The 20,939-nt window shown below is 31.4% G+C and overlaps 1 non-coding gene across 1 annotated transcript; it reads right to left on the reverse strand.

Annotated features, from left to right (window-relative positions):
- Positions 1–13,034: 13,034 nt before the first annotated feature.
- LOC109794676 (uncharacterized) lies at positions 13,035–19,436 on the reverse strand. The gene is made up of 11 exons (XR_014433800.1): positions 19,421–19,436; positions 18,952–19,052; positions 16,845–16,904; positions 16,697–16,736; positions 15,524–15,702; positions 15,334–15,372; positions 15,100–15,186; positions 14,803–14,863; positions 14,476–14,600; positions 13,500–13,589; positions 13,035–13,342 (listed from the first exon to the last, which is right to left on the reverse strand). It is a non-coding gene; the product is annotated as an uncharacterized LOC109794676 (transcript).
- Positions 19,437–20,939: the final 1,503 nt, after the last annotated feature.

Raw genomic sequence — 20,939 nt, forward strand, 5'->3', positions numbered from 1 at the left:
TATTGGAACTAGTGGGGGTGGTGATGCACTTGTGGACGATTTGGATGTTCCTCCTATTGAAGAGGATGAATTAATTGGAGTTGAAGTGGTGGGAGATGCTAATGCCATTAATGAGAATGAAGATAACATGGATGATGGTTGTCAAGAAAAAATTTATGCTCTCCTAAATGACTAGAATGCAAGATTTATATGAATTTATAATTGTTATGTTTTTAGTTATTAAGTCTTGTGACTTATGAACTTTCTAATTCTATTAGGAGTCGTCAAACTTTTTCATATATATTTTCTATTTAAAATTTAGGTATTATATGTTTAATAACTTGAGTAGGAATGTAAGATCTTATGATCCGAGTTACGATTCTCGAGTTACGATGTTTCACTCTCTTTCCGATCCTAAGTAGAATCTCGATTTTAACAACATTGGTACTATACGATCTTCTTATCCCTGACCTTGATGTCAAAAAATTGAGACGGTTATTATTAGATGCATGTTGTATTTATCTTGAAAAAGTATAGGTCATAAAAGTCGTATATATTGCCTTTGTCCTCATCCCGGTAAAACTTGGTTGTATTTACATGATTATTTTTTCGACAAATGATAATAGAGGTATACGATCTTCTTATGCCTGGTCCTGATGTCGAAAAATTGAGATGGTTATTATTAGATGCATGTTGTATTCATCGTGAAAAAATATAGGGCATGAAAGTCCTATATATTTGCCTGTCCCTCATGTCGAAAAAAATTAGTTGTATTTACATGATGATTATTTTTTTCGACAAATGATGAAAGAGGTATACGATCTTCTTATGCCTAATCCTGATGTCGAAAAATTGAGACGATTATTATTAGATGCAAGTTGTATTCACCATGAAAAAATATAGGGCACGAAAGTCCTTTATATTTGCCTTTGTCCCTCATCTCGGTAAAACTTGGTTGTATTTACATGATTATTTTTTTTGACAATTGATGAAAGAGCTATACGATCTTCTTTTGTCTCATCCTCATGTCAAAAAATTGATAAGATTATTATTAGGTGCATGTTGTATTCATCATGAAAAAGTATAGGTTAGAAAAGTCCTATATATTGCCTTTGTCCCTCATCTCGGTAAAAGTTGATTGTATGTACATGATGATTATTTTTTTCGACAAATGATGAAAGAGGTATATGATCTTCTTATGCCTGATCTTGATGTCGAAAAATTGAGACGGTTATTATTAGATGCATGTTGTATTCATCATGAAAAAATATAGGGCATGAAAGTCTTGCATATTTGCCTGTCCATCATCTCGGTAAAAATTGGTTGTATTTACATGATGATTATTTTTTTCGACAAATGATGAAAGAGGTATACGATCTTTTTATGCCTGATCCTGATGTCGAAAAATTGAGACGATTATTATTAGATGCATGTTGTATTCATCGAGAAAAAATATAGGTCATAAAAGTCCTATATATTGCCTTTGTCCCTCATCTCGGTAAAACTTGGTTGTATGTACATGATGATTTTTTTTTCGACAAATGATGAAAGAGGTATACGATCTTCTTACGCCTGATCCTGATGTCGAAAAATGGAGACGGTTATTATTAGATGCATGTTGTATTCATCTTAAAAAATATAGTGCATCAAAGTCCTATATATTTGCTTGTCCCTCATCTCGGTAAAAATTGGTTGTATTTACATGATGATTATTTTTTTCGACAAATGATGAAAGAGTTAACGATCTTCTTATGTCTGATCCTGATGTCAAAAAATTGAGACGGTTATTATTAGATACATGGTGTATTCATCGTGAAAAAATATAGGGCATGAAAGTCCTATATATTTGCCTTTGTCCCTCATCTCGGTATAGATTGATTGTATTTACATGATGATTATTTTTTTCGACAAATAATGAAAGAGGTATACGATCTTCTTATGCTTGATCCTAATGTCAAAAATTTGAGACGACTATTATTATATGCATATTGTATTCATCGTGAAAAAATATAGGGTATGAAAGTCCTATATATTGCCTTTGTCCCTCATCTCGGTAAAACTTGGTTGTATTTACATGATGATTATTTCTTTTGACAAATGATGAAAGAGGTATATGATCTTCTTATGCCTGATCTTGATGTCAAAAAATTGATACGGTTATTATTAGATGCATGTTATATTCATCGTGAAAAAATATAGGGCATGAAAGTCCTATATATTTGCCTTTGTCCCTCATCTGGGTAAAGATTGGTCGTATTTACATGATAATTATTTTTTTTGACAAATGATGAAAGAGGTATATGATCTTCTTATGCCTGATCCTGATGTCAAAAAATTGATATGGTTATTATTAGATGCATGTTGTATTCATCGTGAAAAAATGTTGGGCATGAAAGTCTTTTATATTTGCCTTTGGCACTCATCTTGGTAAAATTTGGTTGTATTTACATGATGATTATTTTTTTCAACAAATGATGCAAGAGGTATACGAACTTCTTATGTCTGGTCCTGATGTCAAAAAATTGAAATGGTTATTGTTAGATGCATGTTGTATTCATCATGAAAAAATAAAGGGTATGAAAGTCCTATATATTGTCTTTGTTCCTCATCTCGGTAAAACTTGGTTGTATATACAAAATGATTATTTTTTTCGACAAATGATGAAAGAGGTATACGATCTTCTTATGCCTGATCTTGATGTCGAAAAATTGAGACGGTTATTATTAGATACATGTTATATTCATCGTGAAAAAATATAGGGCATGAAAGTCCTATATATTTGCCTTTGTCCCTCATCTGGGTAAAGATTGGTCGTATTTACATGATAATTATTTTTGTTTACAAATGATGAAAAAGGTATATGATCTTCTTATGCCTGACCCTGATGTCGAAAAATTGATACGGTTATTATTAGATGCATGTTGTATTTATCGTGAAAAAAAATATAGGATACGAAAGTCCTATAAATTTGTCTTTTTCCTTCATATCGATAAAAATTGGTTGTATTTACTTGATGATTATTTTTGTCGACAAAACCCTGATGTTGAAAAATTGAGATGGTTGTTAATAGATACATTTTGTCTTCATCATGAGAAATTATTGGGTATGGAAGCCCTATATAGTTGCCTCTATCCCTCATCTTCCTAAAAATTCGTTGTATTTAAATGATTATTTTAGTCGACAAATGATGAAAGAGGTATACGATGCTTTTATGCCTTATCCTGATGTCGAAAAATTGGCATGGTTGTTATTAGATACATTTTATATTCTTCGTGAGAAAATATGGGGCATGAACGCCTTATATAGTTGCCTCTGTCCCTCATCTCGGTAAAATTTGGTTGTATTTACATGATCATTATTTTTGTCGATAAATGATGAAATAGGTATACGATCTTCTTATGCCTGATCTTAATGTCAAAAAATTGAGACAATTGATACTAGATACATTTTGTAATCATCGGGAGAAAATACAGGGCATGAAAGCCCTATATATTTGCCTTTCTCCCTGATCTTAGTAAAAAATTGGTTGTATTTACATGATTATTTTAGTCCACAAATGATGTAAGAGGTATGCGATCTTGTTAAAACCCTATATTTGTGTTTTTGTTCTTGAACTCGGTAAAAATTGGTTGCATTCATATGATGGTTATTTTAATTGACAACCATTGGAGTGGCTAACTTGTTTGCTCTTTTTGCAGGTCGAAGATGATTACACAAAATTCTAATTGGATTAGAGACTACTCTAGAGAAGGAGTTTTCCATCACTAAGCAAATCTATCTCTAAAATCCTTTGCAAAAATCTGTCACCAAATTGCTTGGATTTTCATTTCATTTGTGTTTCATTTGAGTTTCATTTGGTTGATGGACCTTTTATATTCTTTGCTTTAAAATTGTATAAACTTACTAGGGGTGACTTGGGAAACATAGTTTGTGTTCTCCCACCACTCCTAAGTTTTCTAATTGAAACCTAGTATCTGTTAGTACTTGTGGAAGTGTCCCAAAGGGCTCTAAGTGTCATCTGGGCTTCCACTAGGACTCGTCTAGTTTACTTGCTTTCTTAGAACGTTTAGTACTTGTGGAAGTGTTCTAAGGGGCTCTAAGTGTCACTTCAACTTCCACCCTAGGACATTCGACTAGTATATGCTTTAACTTGCTTTCTTTATTTGCTTTTTTCGTTAGTTTACTTTCTAATTGTAATTAGGAACGTTCCAAGTTCGTTTAGAAGGTTTTTTTGCCTACTAGGGGTTCGTGCACATACACACATTTACTTGACTTGTGTGCAAAAAAATTTTATGAGACAAGTATAAAGAGGTTTAGTAATTTCTACTTGAAAAGACTTGGTTATTAAGTGGCTCATTGTAGCTCACCTCCATTGATAGTACAACTTGTATACTTATACCTCCAAGTACTTAGTCTTGCACCAAAAAGAAAATCTTTTGTGAAAATCTTTATCACTTGATTTTTGCAATTCCTTTGAAAACTTGGGAAAACTTTTCCTGCAAAAATGAGTGATCATTCTCATGATAGTTGTGTGCATGGTCATCATTCCCCAATAAGTCATATGAGTACTAAAGATGAACTCTATGAACTTAGGGATTATATTAGAAAAAAAAGAATTAGAAAATAAAAAGAATAATGGAACAATAAGAGAGTTGTTAAACAAGCTAGTGGTGGGTGGTGAGGCTAGCAAGCCCAAAGTCCATGAGGATAATGGGCCTTCAATGCCCAAAAGGCAAGATGGTGAGGGACCTTCCAAGCCTTCTAGAGGAAAACATGTTAAAGGAGGTTCACGGCCTAAGAGCCATCATTTACACACTCATTCAACCTCAAGTGAAGAGTTTTATAGTAGTCACCATGATGATAACTACTATCAAAGACCTCCTATGCAACATAGGCCTAGGCATGACTCTCACAAGGAACCTAGAGTTGACCTTCCTCTCTTTCACAGAAAGGATAATGTTGAGAATTACTTGGATTGAGAGATGAAGGTGAAACAACTCTTAACATGTCACAATGTGAGTGAAGAGAGAAGATTTCCAATGGCTACCCTTAGCTTTCAATGGTATGTCATGTATTGGTGGGCTTCCCTTGAAAGGGGAAGAAAAATTCATCATGAGCCTCCAATCCAATATTGGAATGAGCTTAGAAGTGCCTTGTGTAGAAGACACATTTCCTTTTATTATGAGAGAGAGTTAATGGACAAGTTCCAAAGATTCCAACAAAGAAATCAAAGTGTGGAAGAATATAGGTAGCAAATGGAGTTGCTCATAATGAGAGCTGGAATTAGGGAAGAGGAAAGGACCACCATTGCAATGTTCCAAAGTGGTCTTAACTTAGAAATTAGGGATAAGGTTGAACTATTACCCTATAGAGACCTTAATGAACTAGTTCAACTTTGTGTGAGGGTAGAACAACAACTTAGAAAAAAGCCCAGCCTTAGGAAATAATCTACCTCATACCCTAAGAAGGACTTTAAGAGGGAGGGTCACTCCTCCTATTCAAAGGAAAGATCACTAGAAAAATAAAAAGAAAAACAAAAGAAAAAATCTTCCAATGAAATTAAGACTAGTTCCATTAAGTGTTTTAAGTGCTTAGGAAGAGGATACATAGCTTCCCAATGCCCCACAAAGAAAACAATGATCATTAGGGGTAATGAAATTCTAAGTGAAGAAAACACTTCATCTTCATCATCCTCAAGTGAAGAAGACACAAGCCTTAGTTCTAGTGAGGAAGAACCATGTGGTGGTGACCTATTGGTTGTCCAAAGGTTACTTACCAACCAACTTAGTGAACAAGATCAATCACAAAGAGAAAATCTTTTATGTTCTAGATGTAAAATTTTTAAGAAAACTTGTTCTCTCATTATTGATAGTGGATCTTGAAATAATTTTGTAAGTCAAAGGGTGGTTGATAAGCTTCACCTAACTACTATAGCTCATCCTAAATTTTATAAACTTCAATGGCTTAGTGAAGATGGACCTATAGAAGTTAAGAACCAAGTAAATGTTCCTTTCTCCACCGAAAAATATAAAGATGAAGTTTTATGTGATTAATTCCAATGGATGCAAGCCACATTTTACTTGGTAGACCTTGGAAATATGATAGGAAGGCCATTCATGATGGTTTGACTAATAAGATTCACATAGTACACCTAGGCATTTGAGTTTGGTTTCCGCAAATTTTTATACTCTTTCACCCTTTATTAATATATTGTCTTGCTAAATTTATATGGATACAAATGGAAAGAGAAAAAAATTTGTTTTAAAATCATACATGTGGCTCACATCTCCTTCACTTTCCAACCCACCAACTACTCTCACATTGATAAAATTGTAACTGTACACTCATTTCTCTCTAACTCCCAATAACTTCCCAACTCTTATGGGTAACCCAAAACCATCCTAAAAATTCATGGTGATTGGTGAGTGCTCATGCTGGGGTGGTGCACTGTTAACAGTTCTCCTCTGTCTTTTATTCTCTCCATCTCTCTTCTCTTCTAAAAATAAATATTGATTAATGCAACTTCATTTTTTTCTCTTTTATTGCATATTGATCATGGTTTTGAAGGAAAATTATGGCTTCGAGGCATGAGATGCCAAACTAATACAATACAAATGACAAAAGAAAAAGGATTAAGAAATTTAAGGAATTGATCTATAATTGTGTTTATCTTTTGGTTAATTATGTTATTTTTCACATTTTCACTTATTTTGACACTTTGGCTTTGGGAGTGTCCATAACTCATCATGTTACTATACTAAATTATTTTTTTGTCTTATAATTTTAGGCATGTTTTCATTTATTTGTGTACCAGGCAAGAGATTTTGAAGAAAAAGTTAGAGAGCAAAAAGTTCATATTTTAAAAATTGTTGTTAAACAGCGGGCAACTGCCAAACCCATACATAAGATACATGAGGTGCATTTTCTTGCAATTGTTTTATCATAAATGCAATTCATTCTTTGAAGAGACCAAGATACATAAGCCGATATATTCTCATTAATAGACAGAGGCATTCCACAAAGTTTATAAAGATCTTACTCTTCAAATACCATATAAGACGCTTAGTGGAATTACTTAATTCGCAAGAGTGATCTTTGCTTTTGGTTGAAATTTTTGATTCTTAGGTGAAAGATTATGGACTAGGACTTCTAAAGGAATGATCGAATTTTCAAACATTGACTCTTTATTATGTGACCAATTTTCAAAGTAAGAGGTCAAACATAATATGTGTAATATTTTGGAGTTTTAGATATGCTTGAGAGTGAGTATAGAAAAAAACATTAGTATTAACTTGCAATGTTAATATTATGTTATGATAGATTCATGTGGTATGCAATAATAATCTTTTTAAACAATATTAAGTTGCAATATTGAATTCAATATAATATTATATAATAATATTTTTTAAACAATTTATATTTTACTTAAATAAAAAGTACAATATCTATTCTATACCAATAGATAATGGCGATAGCTTTTTTTTATTTTGCACAATAAGGAAAGTGAAAAAATTTATTATTTAGTAACTGTACATATTGAGTAACTGCACAACCTCCTCCTCAATCTTAGTAACCGTCTACTTTGGATTCAATGTTGTGTATCTCTTACTTCCCATTCCTCTCACTTTGAATATTATTGTGGGATGCTTTTCAATAAGTTACTTCATCTTCAATGGTAATGATAATGTTCTTTAGGTTCGTGTAATTGTTTATTTTTCATTTGTTCTCTATTTTTTTTTATAATTTATCGATGATTTTTTTAATTTATTGGTGGATTTTTTTTTATGTGACGTTAAGATAATCTTTCCAGAACTTTATTCTTAGGACATTCTTCTTAGTCATGGAGCTTCAATCTCTCAATTTTCTACTTAATTGCATTACTTCTACTATTTCTACTATATGCAAGTTTGTCAACCTTTTTATGAGATTCTTTTCTCATTGTTGTAAGTTTCTTTCTAAAAAAAATGATTACACAAGTTGTAGTGGATACTTTTTAATTTAATTAAAATATATTTAAAAGAACAAAATTCAATTTAAATAATTTTTTAAAATATAAAAATATTTCTACACAACATTACACTCTAAAATGTTTATATATATATATATATATATATATATATATATATATATATATTCAAATGAAATAAGTTTGGTAAATTTTTTTTAAAGTTATGTTTATTTTTCATTTTGATGAGTTTTATTTTCTTTTAAGTTTTTTTAAATTTTTTTTAAAAAAAATAAATTTAAATATTTTCTTAAAAAAAATGAATGTGTCATGACTTGACAGTTACACAAGTTCTTTAATTTAATTAAATAGATTTAAAATAAAAAATAAATTTAAATATTTTCTTAAAATATAAAAACGAACCATGTCATGAATTGACGGTTACGCATGTTGTAGTGCATTTTTTTAATTTAATTAAAATAAATTTAAAAGAACAAAACTTAATTCTAATATTTTCTAAAAATATAAAAATGAACGTGTCATAAGTTGAAAACTATTGATGGTTATACAACTTATACTGTATTATTTTAACTAGCACGAAAAAGGCACTCTGTGCCTGTATTGTATTAAAATAAAAATAAGTAAAAAAAATAAAAAATAAAAAATTATTCATAAAAAAGTAGTTATTGAAAAATAAACAAAAAATAAAATGGTCCATGTAAAAATGAAAATTAAAAGTAGTAATTGAAAGTGGTATATTAGTATAGAGTCATTAGTTTCAAGTTTTTAAATTTGATTAAAAAATACTTTTTCTAATTTTTAAAATTAAAAGGGTATAATGGTTCAAAAAAGTGGAGACCAAGGTGGTTACAAAAAGGGTATCCCCTTTATATATTGTAGAAGGAGACCGACATATGTACGACAATTAGCTCGAACTACTAGGTTTCAACGAATATGTGACATTCAACTAGGGATGGCAATGGGGCGGGGCGGGTACGGGTTTCATGATACCCGTCCCCATCCCCGCGAGTCAAACTCATCCCCGTCCCCGTACCCGTACCCGTCGGGTATGTGATTTTCATCCCCATCCTCATCCCCGTCGGGTATCGGGTATACCCGTACCCGTAATTTTTTTTTTTTTTTAAATATAATATTTTTAAATTATTTTTTTAATTATATTATAATTATAATTAGGTTATTTCTTTATCTCATATTATAATAAATAATCACACATAAAAAAATATTAAAATTCTTTAATATAATTAAATTGAAAGTGGGTATTAAATAAAAAATGGGAACGGGGACAGGTACGGGTACGGGTACGGGGCGGGTAAGTACATACCCGTACTCGTACCCGTACCCGATTTAATATATCGGGTTTTACCCATACCCGTACCCGTACCCAGTCAAACCGGGTATTCCCCGTCAAAGTCGGGACGGGTTCGGGTATTACCCGCGTGTACGAGTATATTTGCCATCCCTACATTCAACCAAATGCAAGTATTACAAATATTGGTCACATTGGTCATGGTTAGTCATGTATAATTTTTTATATGTTTAAAATTTTGGGTTTTCTTTGTGATTATCTTTATATATGAACACTACATTTTTTTTTAATATAATCATGCAAATTATAGTTTACCACTAAGGTTTCAACGAACAAATGATAATGAGGCAAGACTAAGTAATATACATATTAATCCCAATGTTTATGGTTAATATAAAATACTAACATTGGTTTTGGTTAGTCATGTTTAACTTTAAATATGTTTTAAAATTTTCATTTTCTTTATGATGACTTATCTTTATATATGAAGACTCTTTGTTCTTTTTTATTCAATTAATACTTTTTTATGTAAACATTCACATTCACATTATAATTTTTCTGCATCAGGGTTTCAAGGAACAAATGACAAGAAAACAAGATCGAGTATCAAAAATAGTGATCATGTAACATCCTGAATTTCATATCTTATAATAAATAGTATTTTAGAAATTGTTTTCACGATTAATGTATTTATTTTAAAGTTTTGAATATTATTTAATTATTTATATGAGCTCTATTTTAATTATGTGACACGATTTGTAATTATATTTTGTTTAATTAGTGGAGCAGGAGTTATTTTTATGAATGTATTTTATTATTAATAATTATGTTTAAGTTATCTTATAAAAGGGAGAATGTATGTTTAATATTAATATTATTTTTTTTATGAGAAGGGAAGGAGGGACGTGGAGGTCTTTTGATATTTATTATTAATATTTATTTTATTAATTGAGAAAAAAGGGATTAAGAGAGGTTATCAGAGGTTACCAAGTCAGTTCACGTATTCACTTCTTCTTGACTCATTTCTTTCTACGCTTCTGAAGACCAAGGAGAACCTGAAGAAGAGAACTAACCTGATTCTACTCGTGCTTCATCTTATGCTCATCAAGGTAAGGGGGGAGTGAGAAACCTCGCTCGGGAGTGTATGAATAATTGTTGGGTAACAGGATTAGCCCCTAATCCCTTGCCTGATGCATGCTTCTAGGAACAGGCAAAATATGAATGTTTTCTATTTTAATGTATAAGTTTTCTGTTGTGTTCTTTGGTAACACGCAAATGCAAGAAACAATATAAGGTGATATTTAATATCAAAACTTGTACAGGATCATTTAGTAGTACAAATGACTTTTGATGGTTGTGGAATAAGCTAACATATTATCATCCCAATCTTTAAAAAAAATCTCTATAATTAATAAATATGCTATTAAAAGATTCAAGTTATCTACTATCTTTTACCCCTTCTCAAACAATCACATTTCTACACAAGTCATACCCAATTGAGTGCACAAGCACAACATAGACCTTGATAGTAAAAAAATAAACAAATCTCATGATGCCCTTCCACCTTCATATTCTCTCCTAATGATTTCAAACACAAGTTCATTCCAGGTATCAACAGGGCCAGGCATGCACCAGTGCAAGCAATCCTGTGGTGGTGGCCTTCCATCAAGGCCACGTTTTGTGATCTTATTAGGGTCAGGGCTCCTATAAGGGCCAGGGTGACCATCATGCCTGTATTGAAAGGCTTCAGTGATATCCATTAGCCTCAACTTTGATTTACAAAAGGGATTAAGACTAAATTATTAAGGTAGAAAAATCTACTAAAAGAGAGATCCGTTTATTCCAGGAGTAAGTCTACCTAGACTTACTCCGTTCAATAACTCATGTTCTATATCAAATTTCAACGATCCAACTGTTTAATTTAAAGTTCTTAATGCATAAATCAAGTCTACAAATTTTTAGAAAATTTGAAAATCATTTAATACTTCATTTCATTATTTCAAATTAACGGCTAATCATAAAATTATTTTATACATTGATTTAAATTAATAAAATGAAGTATCAAATGATGTTCAATTTTTTTAAAAAAATTTGCATATTTGATCTGTGCATTAAGAACTTTAAATATTCAACGATTGGATCATTAAAATTTGATATAGAACATGAGTAATTAAACGAAGTAAGTCTAGATAGACTCACTCTTAAAGTAGACGAATTCCTCATATATATATATATATATATATATATATATATATATATATATATATATATAAGATCAAGATAAGATATCGACAAAAGCATGTTGTATTGATATAGTTTCAAATTTATTTTTCAGAATTGATCTTGGAAAACCAAATGTGTAAAGAAAAAAACTTGTTGTATTGATGTGTATAACATAAGAAGAGTTCCTCTCGGGTACAAAGAGTTTTTTCTTATTATTAAAGATTGTTATTGAACAAAAATTATCGGGATAAAGAAAGACATATAATAAATATATGACTTAAACCAAAAAAACAATATTGCAAACTCATTCACTATATATATATATACGAGGAAAGATCTGTTTATTTTAGGAGTAAGTCTACCTAGACTTCATTCAATAATTCATGTTTTACATCAAATTTTTACGATCCAACCGTTGAATTTAAAGTTCTTAATGCATAGATCAAATCTGCAAATTTTTTAAAAATTAAAAATTATTTGATACTTCGTTTCATTAATTCAAATCAATGTATAAAATAATTTTATGATTATCCGTCAATTTGAATTAATAAAATGAAGTATCAAATGATTTTTAAATTTTCTAAAAATTTGCAAAATTTATCTATGAATTAAGATCTTTAAATTCAACGATTGAATCGTAGAAATTTGATATAAAACATGAGCTATTGAATAGAATAAGTTTAGATAGATTTACTCATATAATAAACGAATATATTTATATATATATTAAGATAAGTTATCGACAAAAACGCAGGTGACCATTATTTTAACTATTAAGTTAATCTCACTCTCATATATTATATCTACATCAATCACACTAAATTATTTATCCTCTCTCGCAAATAAATTCCTCACAGACAGTCTCGTTCCTCAGAATCTACTAGAACCACCATTGATTAGACCAACTTTAACACTACTCGCGAACTCACACACGACTTGCCCCATCGTTGACACTCTCAGCTGGTTTCCTTCTTCCGTCTTATTCTTTTATTTCAACACTATGTACACTGTTGAGTATTACTGAAGAAGAAATCAATGTACTTTGGAAGTGAACACCTTTGTTCCATTGTACCCAACAATACATCTGTAATTACATTCGTTGGCTTCCACATCTCTCACATGGTCGAGTTGGTGAGTTTCAGAAGCACGAGAAGGTTCTCAAGGATTCAATTTAATGAACAGTTATCTTAATTCCATGTAAATTTTTATATGTTTAATGTCACTTTGAAAATTTGAATCTAAATCCAAAATTAACTCTAAGTTGAAATTTTAGTTAGCATTTGAATTTTAATTTTACTACTATTTTACTTTTATAATAAAAATATCCAAAAACATAAATGGTATTGCTTCAAAAATCAAAATCAAAACCAAAAACATAAGTTTACACCTTGTTCAGTAAAAAAAAAAAACGTTTCACCTTGTTTTGATATGCTAGCCTTGTTTGCGATTAGACAGTAACACCTAAATTTTCTTTTAATTCTTCCAAAATAATATATTAAAAATCTGAAAATCCAAAATATCATAACCGCAAAGTTGTTCAAATCGATTAGTCGACTAATATATCAAATAAACCCTATTTTTGTGATAGACATAATAGCATTACTAGGATGCTTTTTTTTAATTGACACTGCCAACAAGAAATCCGGTATCAGCCGAGGAATCCAAGGCTCTGAATCCCCCACCCCTTTCCTGTATCTATAATATGTTAAAATAAGAGAAAAGTAAAACTACAAAAGAAAATACAAAGTGAATTTCATACATCTGTTAATATTAATGAAGATACAATGACAACATACGCCAGAAAAAAGAAAACTGCGATCTGTATGAAAAACTTCGGATTTTCCCTCATGTTTGGTGATGTCACCGCCCTGGAAAGCAGAAAATGAATTTACATTACTAAATCGCTTAAAAATTCACAAGGGGAAAAAACGAAGGCGTGCTAGCAGAAGTAGAAGGAAGAGAAAGTCCATGGCAGTTATTCAACTGATATTTTGACTTCGCTTTCTTACTCAAACACAACATTACCTAGCAATTCGTTGAGAGAATCTATGAAAAGGTAAACTTTGTATGAACACAATGCCTGGTCCTATTAGAAGATGTGACCGCATTGTCACCCTGCAATTTCGAGATCACAATCATATACAACATATTCTTGAGAAAATTATGGGTGTTAGAAGATGCATGTCAAAAGAAAGCTATATGGCATGAAGATCAAGAGTGACATTGTGGTCACCATACAGAAAATGTTAATACGGTGTAAAAAGGTGGGTGTAGGCTGTATTAACATTTTCATTATATCATGCATAATTGCCGAATGCCAACTACCGAGGATCTTGTTGATCCATGTGGACGAGAATTTTATGGGCATGTTGATCATTGCGTGGCAAAAGGCATAAAAAAGAGAAGCATAGTGCTACAAAGATCATAGTATGCTCGGGGACTCAGGGTCCAAGGAAGGGTTGGACCCATTGTGTTTCCTATATGGTTATGCAAAATTTACTCCCTTAATTTTCTCTTAAGTGAGGGGTATAAGGCGATAAGACTTTGTTTAGATAGACAAAACCCACTTTAGTGATCTTTCCACTTTGAAAAGAATTGGTTTCTGACTAACTGTTAGAAGATATCTTTGGTGCAAACCCAAAAAAACAAAAAAACTACACCCCACTTTAGAAGACTTAATTCCAAGTTAGTTTAGGAATGCAAAATCTCAATTTTTGCCATCATATGGTCACAAATTACAAAGTTTACTACTGAAGTTGTCAGCTGGTAAAGTCTTTTTCAATGCGCATAAAGACTCGGAAATTGGAAGTCTTACCATTATCAGAGAGGATGGGAGATACCAAAAATGCATAGTTCATGAACCCTCACAAAAATTTCAGAGAGGATGGGAGATACCAAACATGCATAGTTCATGAGCCCTCACAAAAATTTAAGGATTTTTTTTTGTGAAAACAGTATTGATTGGATACATAAAAAGGCTCGAGATATGGAAGTTACTTACCCCAAACATTGTCCTTCTTGCAGGACCATTATATTTAATTTGGATATTGACTGTACTTGTCACAGCAACAATGGAAGAAACATCAACAGCTAGAACTTCACCAATCTCTAGATTTTTCTGTACAACTAACAATAAACAGAAAACAATAGAGCGCCTCAATGAGAAATAACATTGGAATATGGTGGAAAAGAAAATAGTCTAGAGTAAGATTTTAATCAAATTGGCATTTAAAAGTCAAAAAAAGAATTCAAAAGGAGGTAAGAGTTGCAATTGGAACAAAAAAGCAAAAACTTTATAAGCACGTATCAGTTAAGAAGAAAAGAATACCAGATCCACCCGCAAGTATAAATGCAAGCCCTTGGCCAGATAGCTTTTGCCTCAAGAATCCCTACAAAAAAGAACATGGTCTAAGAGAAATGATATGGAGATGTGCATGACCAGAAGACTGACCTATTTGGTTTGAGAAAACATCTTTTTGCCTATTTTGACATTGCATACAATGTCCATTATACGCGATGTATTAAAAGAAAATAATATGAAAAAAAACTAAGATTGTCTGCCAGGCAAGTGATACCAAGTTAATAAAAAAGACAATAATAATGGGAAAAAAACCAATTATCTCACCACAGCACTGGCAACAATATTTCTTCCCCTCTGATCAACCATGTTGCTAACCTTCACATCATTGACAGAGCAAAGAAACGCATCTGGCTACAGAAAAAAAATCAAAACCGGTTATGTTGTATTCTGTTTCTCAGATTTAAAAGAAAATTGAGCAAACAGTATCCCCATAGAAATCAAAGTTTAGTATCTGAATTAAAACCAACCAAACAACAATTGTAAAGAAATTAGTCATACCTGACACAAAATCTCTCCATTGAACATTGCCAAATCAATCTGTATTTGAATAAGTAAGAGACACATAACCACATATAGAGATTTCAGTCAGATGGATACAAATTTGTGTTTCAGATGATGAACTTTGGGACTTAAAACAAGAGTAATAATGAATTAATAAACTGATTTGGAGAGGCATGTAAGTACTTACCGGGAGAATTCTTGCAAAATAAGGTGCAGCAATTCCAACAAATCCATCACTTGATCCAGAATTGCGAAGAACAATGCTAGTTATTGTTTTGCCAAATAACCACTGCCATACGCCTACTTCATTTTCTGGAAGGTAGGCATTTTCCATTTCAACAGATCCAGACATAAAGCACATGGAACCTACAATTACAATATCCTTGATCCAGACATTAAAATATTGATAGGTTGGATCCACAAATTCGAAATTAGTCAAGTTATTTATGCATAGAGACACAAATTTGGTATCAATATACATTAAAAGATATCACAATGAGGACTACAAGGAAAACACCAAAAGAAATTATTTGTACATCTCCATTTTCACTAAAATTTACTTCACGTAACACCTACTTGATGAAGATACTTCCCCATATAAGAAATAGGGGAGCTAAAATAGTAAAAAAAATGTGCTTACCAGCAAGCTTGTGAACCAACAGGTCAAAAAACAATTTAGGGTGTGTTTGGGAACCAGTTGAGTTCAACTCAAATGGTATTGAAAAAAAAACTTACATTCACAAGCTTTAACTTTTTTTCTTTTTTTTTGTAGCAGAACATTTTTTTCATTCAGCATGATTTTAAACTCACTTGATAATCAGGAACTCATTATTCATTTTTTGGAACGCCTTTCCAATCCTACATTTTTCAAGTACTTCCTCAAATATTTTGAGCAAACTAAAAAAATAGATTTAGTCCAAAATGATCATTAAATATTTGCAAACCAAATAATAGGTTATTTCTTCCACATTTGATGCTGAAGAGTCATGACCAATATTTGGCACCATGGTAAGCTGATAAACATCCTGACACATAATTGACCTAAGCATCCGTTACAATATTAATGAAAAGGGCAGCCATGAACTCTCTTTTATTTTTTATTTTTTATTTTTTATTTTTTTTTGGGGGGGGGGGGGTATATACAGCCATGCACCCACAAGCAGGGAGGTGTTTCCACAATTTGAACCCATGACATCCAAGTCACAAGGCTACAACCCTCATGTTGTAATATTGATTATTATCTATAAAAATCATGTTTAGATCAGTTCATATTAACTAATTAAAGCATATAATTGATGTTTACAATTCAAAATGATAGCACAAAATTTTCATTTGAAGTGTCTAACATCTAACAAATTACCAGGCTTTGCAATGATTTTTTCTTGTGGCTTCAACATTATCTGTGTTGCAAGAACCAAATGAATAATATATTACACAGTCAAAGAGATGATATAAAAGAAGGTTTAAAAAAATTGACATTTTTTTAAACAAAGGATGGTCACATATACCTGAACCACTTGAGCTTCACCCCCTAAAATCTGAAAAGGTATAATTGCATCTTGCAGGCTCTAAAAAGCATTATATGAAAAAAAAAATCACGAAAAGAAAATTATAAGGATATTTGTTAAGAGCAAATGAACATTATGCCCAGCATTTCTTTTTATGATAGAATCCTACCCCCATAAAAAGTTGAGGGGCATTGAGACACCCTTGATACAATGATACATAATGCTCACAAGAAAACATATGAATAAATATACTGAGAAACTTTCCTTTTTCTAAAATTCATGCATTAGGGTTGCTAATTTTTTATTTTATTTTTAATAGAGACACGAAGTGCCTTGACTCCACTAGTATATATAAAGGGAATATCCTTTTTAGTAACCACCTTGATCTCCATTTTTTTTTATTATTATACCATTTTATTTTAAGTAATTATAAAAAAAAAATTAATCAAATTTAAGAACTTAAAACTAATGGATTAATCATAATATCAATTAGATCAACATATTTTTATTATTTAATTCTTATTTTTATTTTATTTTTAATAGAGGTACAAAATGTCTCCACCCCGTTAATAATTTATAACTAGAAAAACAAAAGGTACTTTATGCTTCTATTTTTTAAATAAATTAAAATAAATAAATAAATTGAGATAAAAAATATATTGAAAGAGAAAAAGCTATTTAAATGTATGACTAAAATAAAAAAGGACAAAATTCAAAACAATTATCGAAAGAAGTATCTTATTAAATTCAAAAAGAGAATCCTACTACTTTGCACCATAAAATTCCATTTTTTCATCCCAACGCACCTCGTGTGATTCCACGTATTATAAAGGTCTAACATATCATTACACATGTATAAAACATCATCGATAAGTCACCTATCCCAAGACCAACATGCATAAGAAAAACTTGGACATCAAACACACACATATAGGGATCAACCACTACATACTATCCTCTGATCATGAACAAATCCCCAAATCCTAATCACCAACACCAAAAACAAATCTCCTTGTAAGGTTACATTGTCACAAAAATATATACATATGCCAAAACAAAAACATCCTAAAGTCAATCTACACACTATAAAAATCCAAGAGATCAAAATCTCTAACCCCACCATCCTCAAATGGTCCTCTTGTAGCTCACAACCATTGCTTGATCAAGTTAATACTGGTTCGCTCTCATGTCAAGTATATAAATGTCACAATCAAATACACAATAAAAAGGTAAACTTTATATCAAAAGTGATAAAGTAAATGGGAAGTGCATCACATGAATTATAGAGAACTCAAACACCACAAGCTCTCACACAACACAACATCTTTACAACAAAAAACACATACACGTCAACATATACACCACACTATATATGCGAAACACACATCTCATCGCATCCCACATACATTGTTCTCATCACACACACATTATTTTGAGATATCTTATATGAGCAATTTATTCAATTTTGTCATACTAGATCATCCTAAGATGGCCTTTCAAACTTTGTTAATATAAAATAAGAAAACATCAAACTACTATCGAGAATAAAAAAGCTTGGGTACAAGTCTGTCACAGTATCAAGTTACAAATTTTATGCCTAGTGTGTGATTAACTTGCCTCCTATCCTTTAAATCCAACACATTTATCTCACATTAGGTAGGGATTTACTAACAATTCGTAATTTATGTGCCCACTCAATTTGGTTGGGATTCTCCCTAACAATCTATCAACCCAACGAAATTGTCCCTTCAAAAACAATTATATTGGAGGCAATTTTAAACAAATGAAGTGACAAAATTGTAATTATTGTGTGCACCTTCAAAACCAGTTACAAATAACCAATTTTGTACGCAACTTACAAAATCGATGACAAGTGTAGCCAATTTTATAGATACCAAATTAATTTTTTGTTAACTGAATTTGTAAGCAATTGCATTCATGCAAATCTAAACAAAGAATGCACAATTGGTAAAGGGATTGCAACTACATATGTGGATCCTACCTCATGTATTCTCTCGCCCTCCCATGGCTTTCAAACATTTCTCATGTTCATTCACTTATTTCAAATATTAGATGTAAAAGATACAATTGCATATGTAGATCCCACCTTGTGTATTCTCTCACCCTTTAGAGGCTTAACCTTGCCATTCTCGAAGTCAAAATCAAAGGAAGAGTAACAACCTTTGTCTGGACCTATAAATTGACCCACTGGTCAAAAGTGTTAGACTCATCACACCCAAAGATGGTGGAGGTGGCAACATGGTGGCGACGTGTGGGGTTGAAAGGGGTGACAATGGTGAAGAGGGGGTGGTGAAAAAGGGTAAACAAGGCTCATGTTCACAACCACATGATTTGAGACCCATATTCGCTGACCTTTACGACATGCTCGAAGTAGTGGTCTTTGATTTGTGTTAATGTGTTTGTTGCAAGTTTGTCATTGTACCCATGAAAACTCCTTCTTCTCTAACTTGTGTTTGTGGCAAGACCGAGTTGAAGATGGGAATAAGAGAGGTAGGGGAAGAGGCTTGATGACTGATGACATTATTTGTAGCAATGGTGGCTTATTTGTGACTCACCATGGGGAAACTCCATTGGCCCCAAAATGCTCTCCACACATTTAAAATCGGTTGTTTACGATCAATTTTGTATTATACTCTAAAAATTAGTTGTGAATAACTTATTTAAAATATTCACGCTTATTAAGTCGACTATGTTAAAATCATTAAAATAATCAATTTTAAATGTTCACACTTACTAAGTCAACTACGTTAAAATATTAAAATAACTAATTTTAAAAGTAAAAAAAAAAAATTAAAAGCTATTTTACACTAATGTACACAAATATGAAAAGACTCACTCGTACTATTTTCACAACACATTTAAAGGAGAAAATAATTTGTTTTAAGAAGAATATGCCCATTAATAAGATCATGAAGCCTCCGGACGACAATGGGATAAGGTGGGTACGAGTTTCATTATTTTTGTCTTTATCCTTGTTCTCGTACCTTATATACTCATCCATGTTCTTATACTCGACAAGTATGAAATTTGTATATTCATTTCCATCTTTATCGGATATTGAGTATATTTGTATTTGTTTAAAAAATAATTAATTTTTTCCTAAAAAATATAAAAAATAAGAATTTTGACATAAAGTAACAATTACAAAATTTTATTAATTAAGTTTTATTTGACATAAATTTAAAATATAATGAAAATTATATAAATATAAAGTAATTCTTTAAAAATAAAATAAAAGTTTATAAAAATTTAAAGTGAATACAAGTACGGAGCGGATAAATATATACTCATCCCTATCCCCATACTCGATTTAATAAATCGCATATTACCCGTACCCGATCAAATTGGATATTCCCGTCAAACTTAAGGTGATTTTGACTATTACTCACGAATGCTAATTTACTTGCCATCCCTAACGAAGGCCGAAACATCCCAAAGATTCGTTCAACGAAATTTTCCATTGAAATATTTTAGCATAATGTTTCTATTGGAAGCCACCTCATTATCTTTTAAAAAATCACCTTTGAAAATATTTTCAAAGCATTACAAGGATAGGAGGCTCAACCCCTAAAATCCACAACACATAATGTCATGCAATATGCACATAAATCAATTTAAAGCATGACCATGATTAGGTTCATGACCACAAAATGGGACACAAACACAAATCACACATTTTTAGTCTTCCAAGCTATTGAGAACATTTTCACACATCCATTAGAAACACCATGTAGAAAAATATGGGATTCATTGAGTGAACCCTTTTCATTGAGAAAATTTCAAATCAATGAGAAACTTTTTCTTAGTGAAAATCCCTTGGTAAGAAAACCTCAACAACCAAAAAATTAGGGGACATGGTTCACTAAATCAAAACATTTGACTTAGTGAACCTCCAAAAATTGCCAATCATAAAAGTAAAAATTCGTTAAATGAGACTCCATTCACCAAGCAAATTAAATGACCATCTCATAAAGACCAATATTTGCTGATAAAAGAACCATGCATTCACTAAGTGATTCAAAATAAGGCAACCATAGAGGCCAAATATCATTGAGCAGATTTCTCATACTAGCC

The sequence above is a fragment of the Cajanus cajan genome, chromosome 5, assembly GCF_000230855.2.
Source record: "Cajanus cajan strain Asha chromosome 5, NIPB_CcT2T_4, whole genome shotgun sequence".
Classification (NCBI taxonomy): Eukaryota; Viridiplantae; Streptophyta; class Magnoliopsida; order Fabales; family Fabaceae; genus Cajanus; species Cajanus cajan.